Genomic DNA, 16,887 nt, shown 5'->3' on the forward strand with positions numbered 1-16,887 from the left:
TTTTTTTTTTTTTTTTTTTTTTTTTTTTTTTTTTTTTTTTTTTAGTACTTGAAAAATAATCTGTCATCCTTTTGGTTTCTATGGTCTTCAACGAGGAATATGCTGTCACTTGAATCTCTTTTCCCCCTACAAATAAAGGTAAATTCAAGCGTTGCCTTTAGCTCTTGCTTGGTTATGTGCACTAATGAATGGCTAACAGCAGATTCAATTCTAACTCCTACCTCCACCCCCACCCTCCAGGAAGACAGTTTGACTGTCCATCCTAGGGCTAAAGAGCAGAAGCATCTTGGACCTAGGCAGAAAATGGGCTGATTCACTTTGTCCACAGGTGGCTGTCACTTGAGTTACACTCTTGTCTCTTGCTGATTCTACACGTAGATTGCAAAAGAGATGGTGCAGCTACCACTGGAGTTATATAGACAGAGAATTGGGGTATTAAAGCCTTCCTCATGAGGGAACCTCACATCTGCAGGATCTACTGCAGGGAGGTCCCTACGTTGGCCCCTTCATTTATAAATAGTGTAATACTTCCACATCCGTGACCCAATTTGACCATCATGGTAACTATGCAATGTAGATACCATTATTTTCAATTGACAATTGGAGAAACTAAGGCTAAAAAAAGGCAATAAGTTTTTCCACTCCAGATTACATGGTAGATACCAAAGAAGTAGTCAGGTAGAAGCTGCCTGAAGGTATAGGTGCTTGGTGGGGATTTAGTACAGAAGGTGATCTGAGCAGGACAACAGGTTCTCAAAGCTCCATGAAGAACACAGTGGGAGTGCATTTCAGTTTGGACCCTTGTGACTTGCATGACCTTGGAGAGTGTTATCTTGAGATTATCATGTCAGTTGGTCTTGTAGCCGCCCACAGTGTGGAGAGCCTTCCTTGGGGGCCTTGTTAAAACGACCTGGAGCAGTAAGGCCCCCTGACTTCTTCCCCTGCAGTCTCACACTGTGTCACTCAACTCTTCTACACTTGAGTTTCTGAATTCTTCTACTTGACCTTGTGGTGACCACAGTGTAAAATTGTAGTGCCTACTTGGAAGCTTGGATTTCACTGGCTGTGGGTGCTTAAGCAGCTTTTTGAGTAACTGACCAAACAAAAGGAATGGCTAGTTCCATGGTTACGATCAACTCTAATAGATTTCAGACTGTGATTTCCCCTTTCTTGGTCCTGGGCGATGGAGATGGACTGTTGTTTCTGAACTTTTCAGCAGAAACCACAACTGGTCTCAGAGGACTCTCTTTAAACTTTTGCTCCTGGGAAGGTTTTGCTGACGTCCTGCCCAGCAAGCAGCCCCAGAGCCCTGCACTTGCCCTGCTGTGGCCCAGATTGCATGCCCACTTCACCTCCAGGAAAACTACCTGCGAGTAGAATTCCTGAGTCCCTCCTGGCTGAGTCCCCAGGCTCAGGCTTAGGTCTACCTTCCAGACAATTCCCAGGAAGTTTTGTGTGGCTATTGTTACACAGTTGCCTTGGAGCCTACTGGGTAAAGAGGAAGCAATCACCTAGCATGTCTCTGCTGTGGCTCTGTATACCACTCCTACTGCCGTGAGGATCGTCCTAAGTAGGCCTGTCTCTGACTTGCAGAGGTGAGTGAAATATGCCAAAAAGTCAGTGGGAATCCAAACCTTCTCATTAAAATTTGTATTACTGAGCTTCCTGAGAGAGGAGTCTTGGAAATTTCCTGGCAGCCTATGTTTGTATTACAGATCAGTCAATTGATCAATCAAGTCCATCTATGTCAAACTACCTGACACACTTGACGACTTCTAGAGAGTGAGAGTGAATAATTCATGCCACTTAGCACAATGAATGCTATACCTTAAGCTCTGGGAGTTTTTTGCAAAACTAGTTATTATGGGAAATAAAGATTTTTCAAGTAGGGACAACTGTAAATAAGGGTATAGAATTTGCTTCAATTCTAATATTAGAAAGACACAGAGAGACAGAAAGACACAGAGAGTCACAAAGCGAGAAATCACCCTCCAGGGGGGGATGACCATGCAACAATCCCTTCTCCTCCATTCTCCTCTCAGGATCTTGGGCAGGCACGCACATGTGCCTGGCGTAAGTTTAAGCCACCGGGTCCGGGACTTGAACCGCGGTCTACTACATGGGAGTTCAGTGACATAGCCATTAAGCTAACTGCTGGTCCCCTAATATTCTTTTTCATGAATATAAAGGCCAGGAAGGAGGATTCCTGCTAGTTGCAGACTCTTCAGAGCACTGTCTATTCATATAAGCTGAACATTCCACTTACCTGCTTGTCTAAAGTTCTATAGGAGGAACCAGAAGGAGGAAGGAATAATCCCAGACCCAGAGAAGAGATGCCCTGAACTGGAAATGACCGTCATGCCTTCTGTGCTCAGCAGGGTGCTGGGAGACGACTCTGAGGCCTCCTTGTCCACTACAAAATTGGGCACTGAGATCAATTGTGATGTTCCCCAGGGTCTAGGGAGTGGAGAGTTTCAATGGAGAAATGAAACCTTCACTTAGAAGATGAAGGAATAGAATTTACCAAGACTAGCAGTAACTTGCCTCAATACTATGCTACATGTGAACGAGTTTTATGTGTCAAAAGACACTATTAAGAACACGAAAAGGGGTGGGCTGTGCGGTGGCTGGAAGTTACCGTGCGGCAGCGGAGGCTAGGAAGGTGACCGTGGCGGTGGCCGAGGTGGCGACAGAGGGGACAGAAGATGGCAGATTTTTTGAAAGGCTTGACAACCTACAACAAAAGCAATTTCAGTCGATTTCGTGCCGACTCCGTGCGCAAACGCTCCAACCGACGTCCCTCGGTCTATCTGCCCTCGCGGGAGTACCCGCCGAACAGAGCATTGTGACAGAAAAGACAAACATGCTCGACCTACGTCAGCAACGGGCCAAAAGGAACGCTGGCAAGAAGGGAGACCAGGTGGGACTGGAAGGGGAAAGCTCAGGTCCCCCTCGCAAGGTGGTGCGGACCGACAGTCCGGACAGGCAAGAGGACACTTAAGACTCATGCGTCCTCACCGCGTCTCCTGTCTGGTCGGCTCCTCCATGGCGCCCCTGCCCACTGCACCCTGCCAGCCCACCCATACCCTGATGTCTACACCACCTCCAACCTCATAGGAGCCGATGTATTTATTTTCCTTGAGTTTTTATTTATGTTGTAACATGTATCAATGTTGGTTAAAGGGGACTTTCAGAACCCCCCCCCCCCAAAAAAAAAAAAAGGAAACAGAAAGGAGGGGCCAGCAGGTGGTATTGTGGTTAAAGTGTTCGACTCCCACTTCGATGGGTGATCACACTGTTCTGGACCTGGCTGCTTGAAAATCACACTGGGTATGGGTGTGTACCCAGAATCTGAGAAGGGATCTCTCTCTGTCAAGCACGCGTGCCCTATGACAAAACTCTAAAAGAAAAAAAGAAGGAAAGTCACAGAATGGCAGGAAATAGTCATATCCAACAAAGGAAAGTTCAACATGGTTGTATAGTTTTTTTTTTAAAAAGACATATTTATTTAATTTATTTATTATTACATTTTTTCAGTTTGGCCAGAGAGACATGCAGAGACAGGGAGAGAGAGGAGAGAGAGAGAGAGAGAGAGAGAGAGAGAGAGAGAAGTGAGTAAGCAAGTCACCAGGTCTGGGACTTGAACTGCAGTTGGCCATGTGGGAGTCCATGTGCCTTAACCACCAAACCACGTGCTCGTCCTATGATTGTAGAGTTTACTCAAGGTGAAAGTAGATTATTTTAAAGTGCACTCTGTAAACCTGTGGCAATAACTAGAAAGTCTAAAATGAGAGTTTAAATGATATGCCAAAGGAAAAGCTAAATAATATAAAATAATATAAAATTGTCCAATAGTGCAAGATATAAAAGAAGGAAGAGACAAAAATGAAGAAAAAGAGAAGCAAAGAAAAAAAAATGACACAAAAATCATAGATTTTAACCTAATTATACCAATAAACAGTTGAAATGTGAATAATATAAATACAGCAGCTAAAAGACAGATAATATCAGATTGGATTTTTAAAAAGACACAATTGTATGCAGACTACAAGAAACTTGCTTTAAATATTAAACTTCAGTTGGGGATACCATACATTAAGTAATCAAAAGAAAACTGGATTACTATAATAATTTTAGATGAAGCAGTCTAAAGAACAAGGAATATCATCAGGCTAAAGAATGACATTACACAAATAAGGAGATCATTCTCCAGAAAGACCTGAATATTGATGTGCCTAAGAACAGAGCATCAAAATACATCAAACAAAGCCAATAGAACTGAAGGGAGAAACAGACAATCTACTATTATAGTTGTACATCTCGACACTCCTTTGTCAGCAAGTGACCCAGTACATACAAAATAAGGAGGGACACAAACTCAACAGTACCATCAATCAGCAGGTCTAGTGGACATCTGTAGACCATTCCATCCATCAACACTTCTTCTCGAGCCCCTCATGGGACCATAAAACACACCTTGACATACATCCTTAAAGAACTATGTGTCAGACAAAGTATGTTTTCAGACCACAGTGAAATTAAACTGGAAGTAATAGAAAACTAACTGAAAAATGTTCAAATATTTGTTAATTCAACAGCACACTTTGAAAAGCCACGGGTTAAAGAGGAAGCCTCAGGAGAAATTAAATTATACTAAAAGTATATGTAATATCTATGTCCGATTTTGGTATTAGGTATTTATGTAGTGCTGGCTTCATCAGTAATTTGGCAAGTGTTTATGCTTCTGTTTTGGGGAAGAGATTTCTGACAAATTTAACTTATTGGAATTTGTAGGATGAAACTAAAGCAATTGGTAGAGGACAATACAAAGCATTAAAATGCATATATTAGAAATGAAAAAAGATCTATAGTCAATATTCTAAACTTACACCTTAGGAAAACAGAGTAAAAAGAGTAATGAAGGGCTAAAACAAGCAGGAGAAAGGAAATCATAATGATTAGATCAGGCATAAACCACACCAAACCCAGGAAAACAATAGATAAAACAAACAAACCCAAAAGCTGGTTCTTTAAAAGATCAATAAAATGGGCAAATTTCTAGTCAGTCTAACCCAGAGAAAATAGAGAAGGCACAAGCTGTCAATTTCATGAATGAAGGATCACCATGGCTGATCCTGTGGGTTTTAAAAGGATAATTAGGGCATTTGAACCACTGTCAGCCACGTGGGAGTCCAGCTCCTATAACCCCCATGCCACCAATGCAATCAGAAAATAAAATAAAATAAAAGGCATTCAAATAGGAAAAGAAGAAGTGAAATGATCTCTATTTGCAGATGATATAATTCTATACATAGAAGATCCAATGCAATGCATGAAAAAATTCCTGAAAGTAATAAATGAATACAGGAAAGTTGCAGAATACAAATCAACATACAGAAATCTATAGCATTTCTATATATGAATAACAGACAGACTGAAAACAGAAGAAATTCCATTTATTACCATTGCCACAAAAATGATAAGATATCTAGGTATAAATCTAACCAAAGAAGTTAAAGACCTCCACAAGGAAAACTATGAGAAGCTAAAAAAAAAAAAAAAAGAAATTGAAAATGACACAAACAAGTGGAAGCACAACCCATGTTTCTGTATTGGAAGAATTAATATATTCAAAATGGCAATTCAACACAAATTAATCTACATATTCAATGCAATCCTAATCAAAATACCAGACACATTCTTCACAGATCTAGAAAAGACAATCATACAATTTGTCTGGAATCATAAAGACCTCATATTGCCAAAGCAATTCTGCTCAAGAAGAGTGGAGTGGGTGGCATCTCATTCCCTAACCCAAAAGTATACTATAAAGCTGTGGTAATCAAAACAGCATGGTATTGGCACAGAAACAGACATGTGAACCAATGGAACAGAATAGAAATTCCAGAAATACAGCCAACTGATTTTTGACAAAGGGCACCAGTCAATCAAACGGAAAAGGAAAACTTTAGCAAATAGTTCTGGAAAAACTGGATATCCATCTGCAGAAAGATGAATCTATACCCCTACCTTTCACCATTGACAAAAAATCAACTCGAAGTGAATCAAAGATCTAAACCTAAGACCTCAAACTATAAAACTACTTGTGGAAAACACTGGGCAAATTCTGGGAAACATTGGGGTAGGCAAAGAGTTCTTAAATAAGATCCCCAATGCATAGTCAGTATTTCCATTGACTACAAGTTGAATTACATCAGATTTAAAAGTTTCTGCACGGCAAAGACACAGTAATTAATGTAAATCAACAGCTCTCGGAGTGGGAAAATAGTTTTGTAAACTATGCTTCAGATGAGGGACTGATAACCAGAATACATAGGGAACTCAAGTGGCTTATCCCCCCCCACCCCCCAATAACCCAATTAAAAGATGGGAGAATGACCTGAAAAAACAACTCTTTAAGGAAGACATATGAATAGCTGAAAGGCATCTGAAAAATGCTCAACAGGGACCAGCAGTTAGCGTAATGGCTATGTCGCTGGACTCCCATGTAGTTGACAGCGGTTTGAGTCCTGGACCCGGTGGCTTAAACTCACACCAGACGCGTGTGCGTGTGTGCCCAAGATCCTGAGAGGAGAATGGAGGAGAAGGGATTGTGGTTTGGCCATCTCCCCGGGGGGGTGATTTTTCGCTTTCTATCTCTCTGTCTCTCTCTGTCTTTCTGGTGAGCACACGTGCCCTATAGCAAAAACCTCTCCAAAAAAAAAAAAATAAAACAAAAAACAAAAAACAAAACTCAACATACCTCATCATATATTTGAGCCAAGAGGAGCCCAAGGGAAACATGTCAACTTAATGTAACAAGGAATCCTAGAATAGAAAAATGAGAGTGGATTAAAACTAAGGAAGTACAAATAAAGCATGCATTTTAGTTATTGACATAAGATATAACATGATACATATTATATTGTATACAATATACCATATGTAATAGATGATGCAGGGACCAGTAGGTGGCATGGTGGTTAAGGTGCTGAACTCCCCCATAGACAACCATGGTTTGAGTTCCAGACCTGGTGATTTGAAAATCACACTGTGTGCGTGTGTGCCCAAAATCCCAGGAGAAGAGTGGAGGAGAAGGGATTAATTAAGGCAGGGCATTCTCCCATCACTGTCTCTTTCTGTGAGCACACACACCACATGGCAAAAATCTTAAAAAAAAAAAAAAAGGATAACACAATAGCATAATGCACCAGCGAAAACTGGGTATTTAGTAATCAAGAATTCTGTACCATCTTTGCAACTTTTTGTAAATCTAATACTTCCAGTGTAAGAAGTTTATTAAAAATTATCCTTTACTTTAGTAATAAATATCTACCAAAATATAAATACAAAGATTCATTAAATTACATAATACCTGTTATTATGTAATGTTAAGATTCCATGTTTCACTTAACAGAGAGAAAATATACATATAAAATGTTTATAAAGACAAAATCCTATTATAGATTTGCTCAACTTACTATTTTTACTTGACAAATTGAAACCAAATTGTTTTGGCAAACCCCAAAAGACTGAGTGATTTCCTGGTTACAGAGAAATTTTTATACTCTTGTTTTAAAATGAAAATGATGTGTCCCTAAGGATTATTTTTACCAGGGGGAATTAAGGTAGTATCAATTTAAAGAGGTTTAAAAGGGATCCAAATTAATAAGAGCTTTGTGAATATTTATAGCCTCCTATTTGTATTGTGGTTAGGTGAAGAAATGGTCTCTCAGTTAAAAACTCAGCCAAGGTATTTTAAAACAATTTAACATCTGGATAAAGTACATTTTCTCTGATCAATTTTGGGATGGATGTTAACATTTTATTACTTAATAATTTTGGATATCATCTCTTCAAAATATTTTGTGTTCAAAATGAGAAAAACACAATGTGATTAGACATTTGATTTTTAATTGCTTCAGTTTCTCTTAAGTTGATTTATTCCATTTATCCTATTTGATAAAACAATGAAGTGTTTAAAACTGAAGGACTTGGGACCAGCAGATAGCATAATGGTTATGTTGCTGAATTCCCACGTAGTCGACTGTGGTTTGAATCCCGGTTCTAGTGCCTTAAAACTCATGCTGGGCACACGTGTGTGCGTGCCCAAAATCCCGAGAGGGGAATGGAGAAGGAATTGCAGCATGGCCATCCCCCCGAGGAGGGTGATTTCTCACTTTCTGTCTCTCTGCTTCTCTCTGTCTCTCCAGTGAGCACATGTGCACTATAGGAAAAAAAAAAAAAACAAAAACAAAATAAAAAAACAAAAACAAAAACCTGAAGGACTTTTGTTTTCTATCTCAGTTTTATAAATATCAATATAACTGACAGAAAAGAAGCAGAATAGCAAATCTGTTCTTTAACATATTCATTTTGTACACATTTTATTTCAAATTTAAATAGTAAGCATGACAACTTTCTTTTTTCTTCTTAATTAGAAAATTAAAATTCAAAACAGAAGCTTAGCACTTTGAAAATAAGTGCATACCCTGCTGAGGGCGATAGGACCACACCAACAATCTCTTTTAAAGTAAGCTACAGCCTCGCCTCATTATTTCTCACTTTAGTGTGGTTTCCTGAAAATGCTGTGAGTTCTGACTCACTGTTTCTTTTATCTTTTTCCCCTCAAGCCCTGTATTCCTTTTTTTTTTCCTTTCTCATTTGCTTTTGGTTCTTTCTAGGTTTTTAGTTTTTTTCCTAGTCTTGGAGTTCTTTCTGATTTTTCTTCTTCTTCCACATTGGAATCAGAGGAGTGTCATCAGAAGTTCTTTACTTATCTGATGCCTCATCGGAAATCACTGGTCAGGGTCTTCTTCATTTTGCACCTTCAGAAATAGCTTGCTGAGTGCTCCAGTTTCCCTGTGTGACATTCAGAGCTTTGAGTAGATTTTCTGCATGTGTTTAAAGATATTTAAGGTGATGCCTCTGGAATGCCTGGTATGTACTTAGACTTGTTCGAGGCGCTTTGCCTGAATTAACGCACTCAATCCCGTAGCAACTCTCTCATAAGTTGATTTATTCCATTTATCCTATTTGATAAAACAATGAAGTGTTTAAAACTGAAGGACTTGGGACCAGCAGATAGCATAATGGTTATGTTGCTGAATTCCCACGTAGTCGACTGTGGTTTGAATCCCGGTTCTAGTGCCTTAAAACTCATGCTGGGCACACGTGTGTGCGTGCCCAAAATCCCGAGAGGGGAATGGAGAAGGAATTGCAGCATGGCCATCCCCCCGAGGAGGGTGATTTCTCACTTTCTGTCTCTCTGCTTCTCTCTGTCTCTCCAGTGAGCACATGTGCACTATAGGAAAAAAAAAAAAACAAAAACAAAATAAAAAAACAAAAACAAAAACCTGAAGGACTTTTGTTTTCTATCTCAGTTTTATAAATATCAATATAACTGACAGAAAAGAAGCAGAATAGCAAATCTGTTCTTTAACATATTCATTTTGTACACATTTTATTTCAAATTTAAATAGTAAGCATGACAACTTTCTTTTTTCTTCTTAATTAGAAAATTAAAATTCAAAACAGAAGCTTAGCACTTTGAAAATAAGTGCATACCCTGCTGAGGGCGATAGGACCACACCAACAATCTCTTTTAAAGTAAGCTACAGCCTCGCCTCATTATTTCTCACTTTAGTGTGGTTTCCTGAAAATGCTGTGAGTTCTGACTCACTGTTTCTTTTATCTTTTTCCCCTCAAGCCCTGTATTCCTTTTTTTTTTCCTTTCTCATTTGCTTTTGGTTCTTTCTAGGTTTTTAGTTTTTTTCCTAGTCTTGGAGTTCTTTCTGATTTTTCTTCTTCTTCCACATTGGAATCAGAGGAGTGTCATCAGAAGTTCTTTACTTATCTGATGCCTCATCGGAAATCACTGGTCAGGGTCTTCTTCATTTTGCACCTTCAGAAATAGCTTGCTGAGTGCTCCAGTTTCCCTGTGTGACATTCAGAGCTTTGAGTAGATTTTCTGCATGTGTTTAAAGATATTTAAGGTGATGCCTCTGGAATGCCTGGTATGTACTTAGACTTGTTCGAGGCGCTTTGCCTGAATTAACGCACTCAATCCCGTAGCAACTCTCTCAGCTGGACACTGTCTTACTCTGTGTTAGAGAGGTGTGGTGGAAATAGGCGGAAGGGTGCCCCTGTCGAGGTCCTTCTGTGTGGAATTCTCTGCACTTGCATATATCCAGGGCTTTTCTTTTACTTACTTTTTTTTCAATTTTGCTATAGACCACATGTGCTTGGTGGAGAGAGAGAGAGAGAGAGAGAGAGAGAGAGAGAGAGAGAGAGAGAGAACTCATCACTCCCCACCCTGGTGGTGGGGGGATGGCCACAAAGCAATCCTTTTCCTTCCATTCTCCTCTCAGGATTTTGGACACGCATGCACAAGCATGTGGTGTGTTTTTCAAGCTGCCAAATCCAGGTCTTGATTCACACAGTTGACCATGTGGGATCCAGGTGCCTTAACCATCATGTCACTGGCTGGCCCTGTGTCCAACATTTTTAAAAGAATCCATTCGCTGGATCTGCCTCCTCCTGTATAGGGACTGGCAAGCTAAAAATATTCACAACCATCATATAGTTTTAAAAATATATCTTTGATTGTGATATTAACATACCAGATCTTTTGCCAAACACTACAGTGTTGTAACATTTGTCACCCCTGCCCACTGTACCAGACTAACGCACGCCCACCCATTCCGCTGTGCACTCTCTCTATCTCGAGAGGTAACATCTGATTTGTCCTTTGCCTACGTCAAACCCTTAAGTCTACACCTACAGCAGAGTAAGCCCCATTCTTGTCCTTTTTATTTGATGGAGAGAATGCTTCTCAACACAGAGAAGATGTGATCCTAAGAGGTGGAATGAACCCCCTTTGTGTTTTTCCTCTTTTCCTTCCTTTTTCTTGGGTTCAGATGTGGCACAGTTCGGGAAACACACAGCAGAGCAGGGCAATCAATACCCTGGATTTATGGCTAAAGGAAAACACGAGAACCTCAGAGAACTGGAAAGTGCCAGTGGGATTGTGGTGAGAAAAGAGTGTTGGAAAATGAACTTCTGAGCTTATCCCTACACTGCATGTATATGTATCTGATTCTAGTCATTACACCAGGAGTGGGAGGGCCATGCTAACGGACTTGTACCTATGGTGCAGGCTAACTGTGGGCCAGTGGGATCCATGCGGGACAGATCCCAATAGCACTGTAGGACCACGGCCAACAGGACAGCTGAAACGTATGTCCGAACCTAAGTCCGCTGCCTGCTAAAACAAAGGAACAGATAATGGTCTCTCCAGAGTTACAACATTTAGTGTGCAAAACATACAGATTACAATCCAAATGATTCTCGTACCAAGAACAGGAAGAATCTGAACATGGAAAACAATGATCTACAGAAAACGGGCACTGACATGACAGAGACATGGAAATTGTCTGTTGTACCAATTTTCTATGGCTGCTGTTAACAAATTATCTGAAGCCTAGAGGATTAAAACAATACAAATTAATTTTCTTACAGTTGCAGAGGGGTGGGTGGATTTCAAGTCCCATACTGGACTCAGCAGCTAAAACTGTGGAGTTAACAGGGCTGCAATTTTTTCTGGAAAGTCTGTGGAGAATCCACCTCCTTGTCTTTTCCAGTTGCTAGAGGTTATGAACATTCCTTTGGCTTGTGGTCTCACATCCTTCTAACCTCAGGTTCAATTATTGGATTTCTTCTCTCACTTCTTTTTTTTTTTCTTAAAGTTTTATTTTCTGTAAGATATGTGCACTTGTCAGGGAGAGAGAGAGAAAGAGAGAAGAGCGAAATCATATTCCAGGGGGGATGGTCATACTGTAATCCCTTCTCCTCTAGCCTCTTCTCAGGATTTCAGGCATGCATGTACATGTGCACATAGTGATTTTTTAAGGGCTGGGTCTGGAACTTGAACCATGCAGTTGGCCATGTGGGATCAACTGCCTTAACCTCCATTCCACTTGCTGGCTCCTTTTCTCTCATTTTGGCCTTCCTGTATCTGACTGATAAGGACCCTTGTGATTACATTGGGCTTACCTAGAAAATTAGAATAATCTTCTCATCCCAAGATTCTTAATCACATCTTCAAAGACACGGTACCGTGGAAGCTACCATATTCATAAACTCTGAGATTGGAGCATGGACAACACCTTTAGAGTGTCATTATTTAACTCACCAAATCTGACAAAGACTTTTTAAAATTTTATTTTTAATTTTTAAATTATTACTCATACATTAAATCGCTATACACCATTTAGATTGTGAAGGGATTTTACCCAGCATGATATACACCTCAGTCCAGCCCGGTTGAGACCACCATACACATCCACATGAACAGATAATAAACCTTATCTGTGTCCCACAAGTGTCTTACCTTTCCATTTCCCACCCGCCCCCAAATTTCCTATGCTCTTCCCCTCTCACACTCTCTTTCCACATTGTCTCTAGTGTCCATTATAATTTTTAATACTTTTATGTTCTCCAGTCTTTCAGTCTCTATCACAGAGTGCAGACAGTTGGTATATGTTAAGTGGAGACATGCAATGTCTCTCTTTCATATCTTGACTTGCTTCACTCAGCAGCAAATCTTTCATATTTATCCACTTTCTATCAAATTCCAGGGCCTTGTTGTTTTTTATGGCTGAATAGTATTCCATGGAGTATATGTGCTACAATTTTTCAATCTATTCATCTGTTTTTGGACATTTGGGTTGGTTCCATGTCTTATTTATTTAACTTTATTTATTAATATTTATTTATTTTTAATTTGCTATAGGGCATGTGCATGAGCGAGAGAGTGAGAGCGAGAGCGAGAGAGAGAGAGAAAGAGAAATCAAACCACCAGGTCTGGGACTCAAACTGCAGTTGGCCATGTGGGATTCCAGTACCTTAACCACCATGCCACCTGCTAACCCCATCTGATAAAGACTTTAATGAAGGTATTATAAACATATTTCAAGAAGGAATAGCAAACAATCTTAAAATCAATGGTAGTTTTAGAACTGAAAAACTATAGTAATGGAAGTTAAAAAAAATTCACTGGATTTAACCATGGTGGTGCACAGGTGGCACCATCACTTGGGAGCTGGAGGCCACATGGGAGACACAGGTTCAATTCTCAGTTTGACCTGAACACAATGAGCATAGTTGCATGGACCTGTAATCCTAGCTGGTTGGCAGGCTGGAGTAGGACAATCATAACACAGTGAACTCTGTAAGGAATACCTATTTCTCTCTCCTATTTTTCCTTTCTCTCTGATAAAGGAGAAACATAGCCTCAGTGGATAAATTCGGTAGCAGAATGGGGATGGGGAGGACAAAATAAGTCATCTTGAAAATCAGTATAAATCTGAACAGCAGAGAAAAGTAGGTTAAAAAAGTGACTAGATAGAGAATCTCATGAGCCTATGAGACAGCAACACTTCTAGTTTAACCATGTGGCAAGAGTTTAAAATGCAGACAAAAAAAAAAAAGAGTAAGAAGTTGAAAAAACTTGATGAAATAATGGGTGAGAAAATTCTCAAACTGGCAAGAGACATAAATCTGCAAATTCAAGAAGCTGAGCAAACCCCAAGCAAGATAAAGTCAAAGAAATACATTCCAAGGCATATCATAATAAAATTGCTGACAACAAAGAAAATATCTTGAAAGTAGCCAAAGGAAAATAATGCATTATCTATAGGTGAACAACCATTCATATAATAGTAAATTTCTCATCAAAAACCACCAGGCCACATAACTTGAAAAGTGTCAAAATAAAAGAATTGTCAACATAGAATTCTATATCCATAAAAAAAATTAAGAATGAGGATCAGGACCAGCAATTAGCATAATGGCTATGTCGCTGAACTCCCATGTAGTCAACCGCGGTTCATGTCCCGGACCCGGAGGCTTAAACTCATGCCAGGCATGTGCGTGCATGCTCATGATACCGAGAGGAGAATGGAGGAGAAGGGATTGTGGCGTGGCCACCTCCCCCGGGGGATGATTTCTTGCTTTCTGTCTCTCTCTGTCTTTCTGGCAAGCACATGTGCCCTATGACAAAAACAAACAAACAAACAAAAAACCTCTCCAAAAAATTATGAATGAGGATGGAAAAAAATTTTCATAGAAGGAAAACATTAAAAATTAGTTGCCAAAGCTGAAAGATGGTGTGGTGGTTAAGGCACTGAACTATTACATGGCTGACCATGGTTTGAGTCCTGGGTCTGGTGGTTTAAAAATCATGCCAAATGTCTATGCATATGTTCTAAGAATTCTGAGAGGAGAATGAAGAAGAAGAGATTGTGGTGTGGGCATTCCCCAAGGGAGTGATTTCTGTTTCCCTCTCTTTGTCTCTCTCCAGTGAGTGCATATGCCTTATGGAAAATAGCTGAAATAATAATAATTTCCAATGGATATACTACTAAAGAATTACTAGGGGGAATATTTCAGACAGAAGAAAATGATGCCAAGAGGAATCTTAATGGATTGGAAATGAAGAAACAAAACGGAAATACTAAATAGTTAGGTAAATGTGATGGACTACTTTTTTCCTCTTCAGTTTGTTAAAACCTGATTACATGTTGAAAGCAAAATACAGCATTATCTGACAAGTTTTCCAGTTTATGTAGATATAGCTTATAAGATAACTATATCCTAAAACAGGGGACTACATAGTGATAAATTTAGTTTCTAATTAAAGGGATAAACATTAGATTTTAAATAGGATAATCACTAAAAATATTATACAAACATATATAGTAACAAGTCACAATAGATAAGTTAAAATGAAGTGTAAATGATGTTCAATTAACCCAAAGTAGGCAGGAAAGAAAAAAAAAAGGAATAGAAGTCATAGAGAACAGATAACAATAAAGTGCTAGATCTTCCTAAATTCAAGCATATCAACAATCACAATAAATACAAGTGATCTAAACACACTAGTTAAGAGATATAAATTGTCAGAATGGTTTAAAAAATCCAATTATATTTAATGTATAAGACTCTCACTTTAAATATGATGACATAAATAAATAGAAAGTAAAAGAAGAAAAAGAAGAATTTAACCTATCATTGTCAGCCTATGTGAGGTCATATGGACAAAGACTTTGTAATATAGGCAGCGTATCAATCTGAATAGGTAGTATGGATATAAATCAAACTCATATTGCCTAAATCAATGTCTTGAAGTGTTTCCTCTATGTTTTCTTCTAATAATTTTATGGTTTTGAGTTTCATATTTAAGTCTTTAATTCATTTTGAGTGAATTTTTGTATATGGCAAGTGATACATTACAAAACATTGATGAAAGAAATAGAAGGCACAAAAAAATGGGAAGACTCCCCATATTCATGGATTGGAAGAATTAATACAGTTAAGGTGTTGATAAAAGTGATCCAAAAATTCAACACAGTCCCTATTAAAACACCAATGACATTTTAAAAACAGAAATAGAAAAAAATAAAATTATTATTTTTTTGGAGAGTTTTTTTTTTTTTTTTGCTATAGGGTGTGTGCGCTTGCCAGAAAGACAGAGAGAAACAGAGAGATAGAAAGTGAAAAATCACCCCCCAGGGGGGATGGCCACACCACAATCCCTTCTCCTCCATTCTTCTCTTGGGATCTTGGGCACGCATGCGCACGTGCCTGGCGTGAGTTTAAGCCACCGTGTCCAGGACTTGAACTGTGGTTGGCTATATGGGAGTTCAGCAACATAGCCATTATGCTAACTGCTGGTCCCATAAAATTAGTTTTGAGTGACAAAAGACTCCAAATAACCAAAGCAATTCTGTACACAAATGACAAAGCTGAAGATATCACACTACCTGACTTCAAAATATATTACAAATCAGTAATACTGGCTTGGTACTGGTACATAAACAGACTCATAGACCAATGCAATTGAATTGCAAATCCAGAATTAATCCACCATGTTATTTTTTTGGAGTTGATTTGTCATACTCATTTCTTATTTCTTCATTCCTCCCTTCTGACCCCCATTGTATTGATCACATTTATTTCATTTATTTCTTTCCCCTCCATTGGTTTGGAACTTTACTTTCTGGTTCTGTTCTTTCAGTGGTCCTTTAATCTCTTTGTGTGCATAAACAACATTAAGTACGAAGTTGAGAGATAGCTCCATCTTCCTTCCCTAATTGTATCCGCTAAAATTCCACGTTAATGGCACATGATTTTATCTATCGTGGCTCTGTGATTGAAACAGGAAGAAAATTTTCTGTATCAGCTTAACTCTCCATATGACCATAAGTCAATTTTTCTTTATCTCACTGTCGGATGGCACAGTCCCATTGTTCAGTTTTTGCTCCTGCCCTTGGTCTGCCTTGGATGTCTGTGTAGGGAGGGGTCTGTGGTCTATTCATTTTCTGAAGCATAGGCTCCAATCTTCTCCTGGAATCTCACATTTACCTGAGGGCTCCATTTACTCCTGGACTAGACCTGATGGCAGGTGGGTGAGAAACTCCTAGGGATATCAGAAGCATCGTACTCTGCTTACCCCGATCCCCTTCCCCTGAGAGGGAGCTGGTTAGATGGCTGGCAGGTGTGGGTGTGGTGCCTTCTCTGGGCAGGGCTGGGTCAAGGTTCAATGTAAATGTGATATGTGCAGGACTTTTGTTGTGTGGAAGTTTGGGGAGTCCCTGCACTCCCCTGCATGTTTGTGCTTGTGCTTATCTGTGGCATGTTTTTCTCAAGGGCATGGTGAGGAGTGCCCACTGTGAGATTCAGGGGTGAGATGCAGGGCTGGTGAGACAACAGCACATGCATAGGCAGATGTATCAGCACAAATCAGCACACACTGAGTCCTGTACAGTGCAATGCACATTGGTATCCACACACATGCTCATACCATGACATCGAGGACCATAAATC

General features: G+C 39.5%; 1 pseudogene; it reads left to right on the forward strand.

Moving 5' to 3' along the window:
- Positions 1-2,647: 2,647 nt before the first annotated feature.
- LOC102467751 (DET1- and DDB1-associated protein 1 pseudogene) lies at positions 2,648-3,114 on the forward strand (annotated as a pseudogene).
- The last annotated feature ends 13,773 nt before the right edge of the window (positions 3,115-16,887 follow it).

This window comes from Tupaia chinensis, unplaced genomic scaffold (assembly GCF_000334495.1).
Source record: "Tupaia chinensis unplaced genomic scaffold, TupChi_1.0 Scaffold144150_1, whole genome shotgun sequence".
NCBI lineage: Eukaryota > Metazoa > Chordata > Mammalia > Scandentia > Tupaiidae > Tupaia > Tupaia belangeri.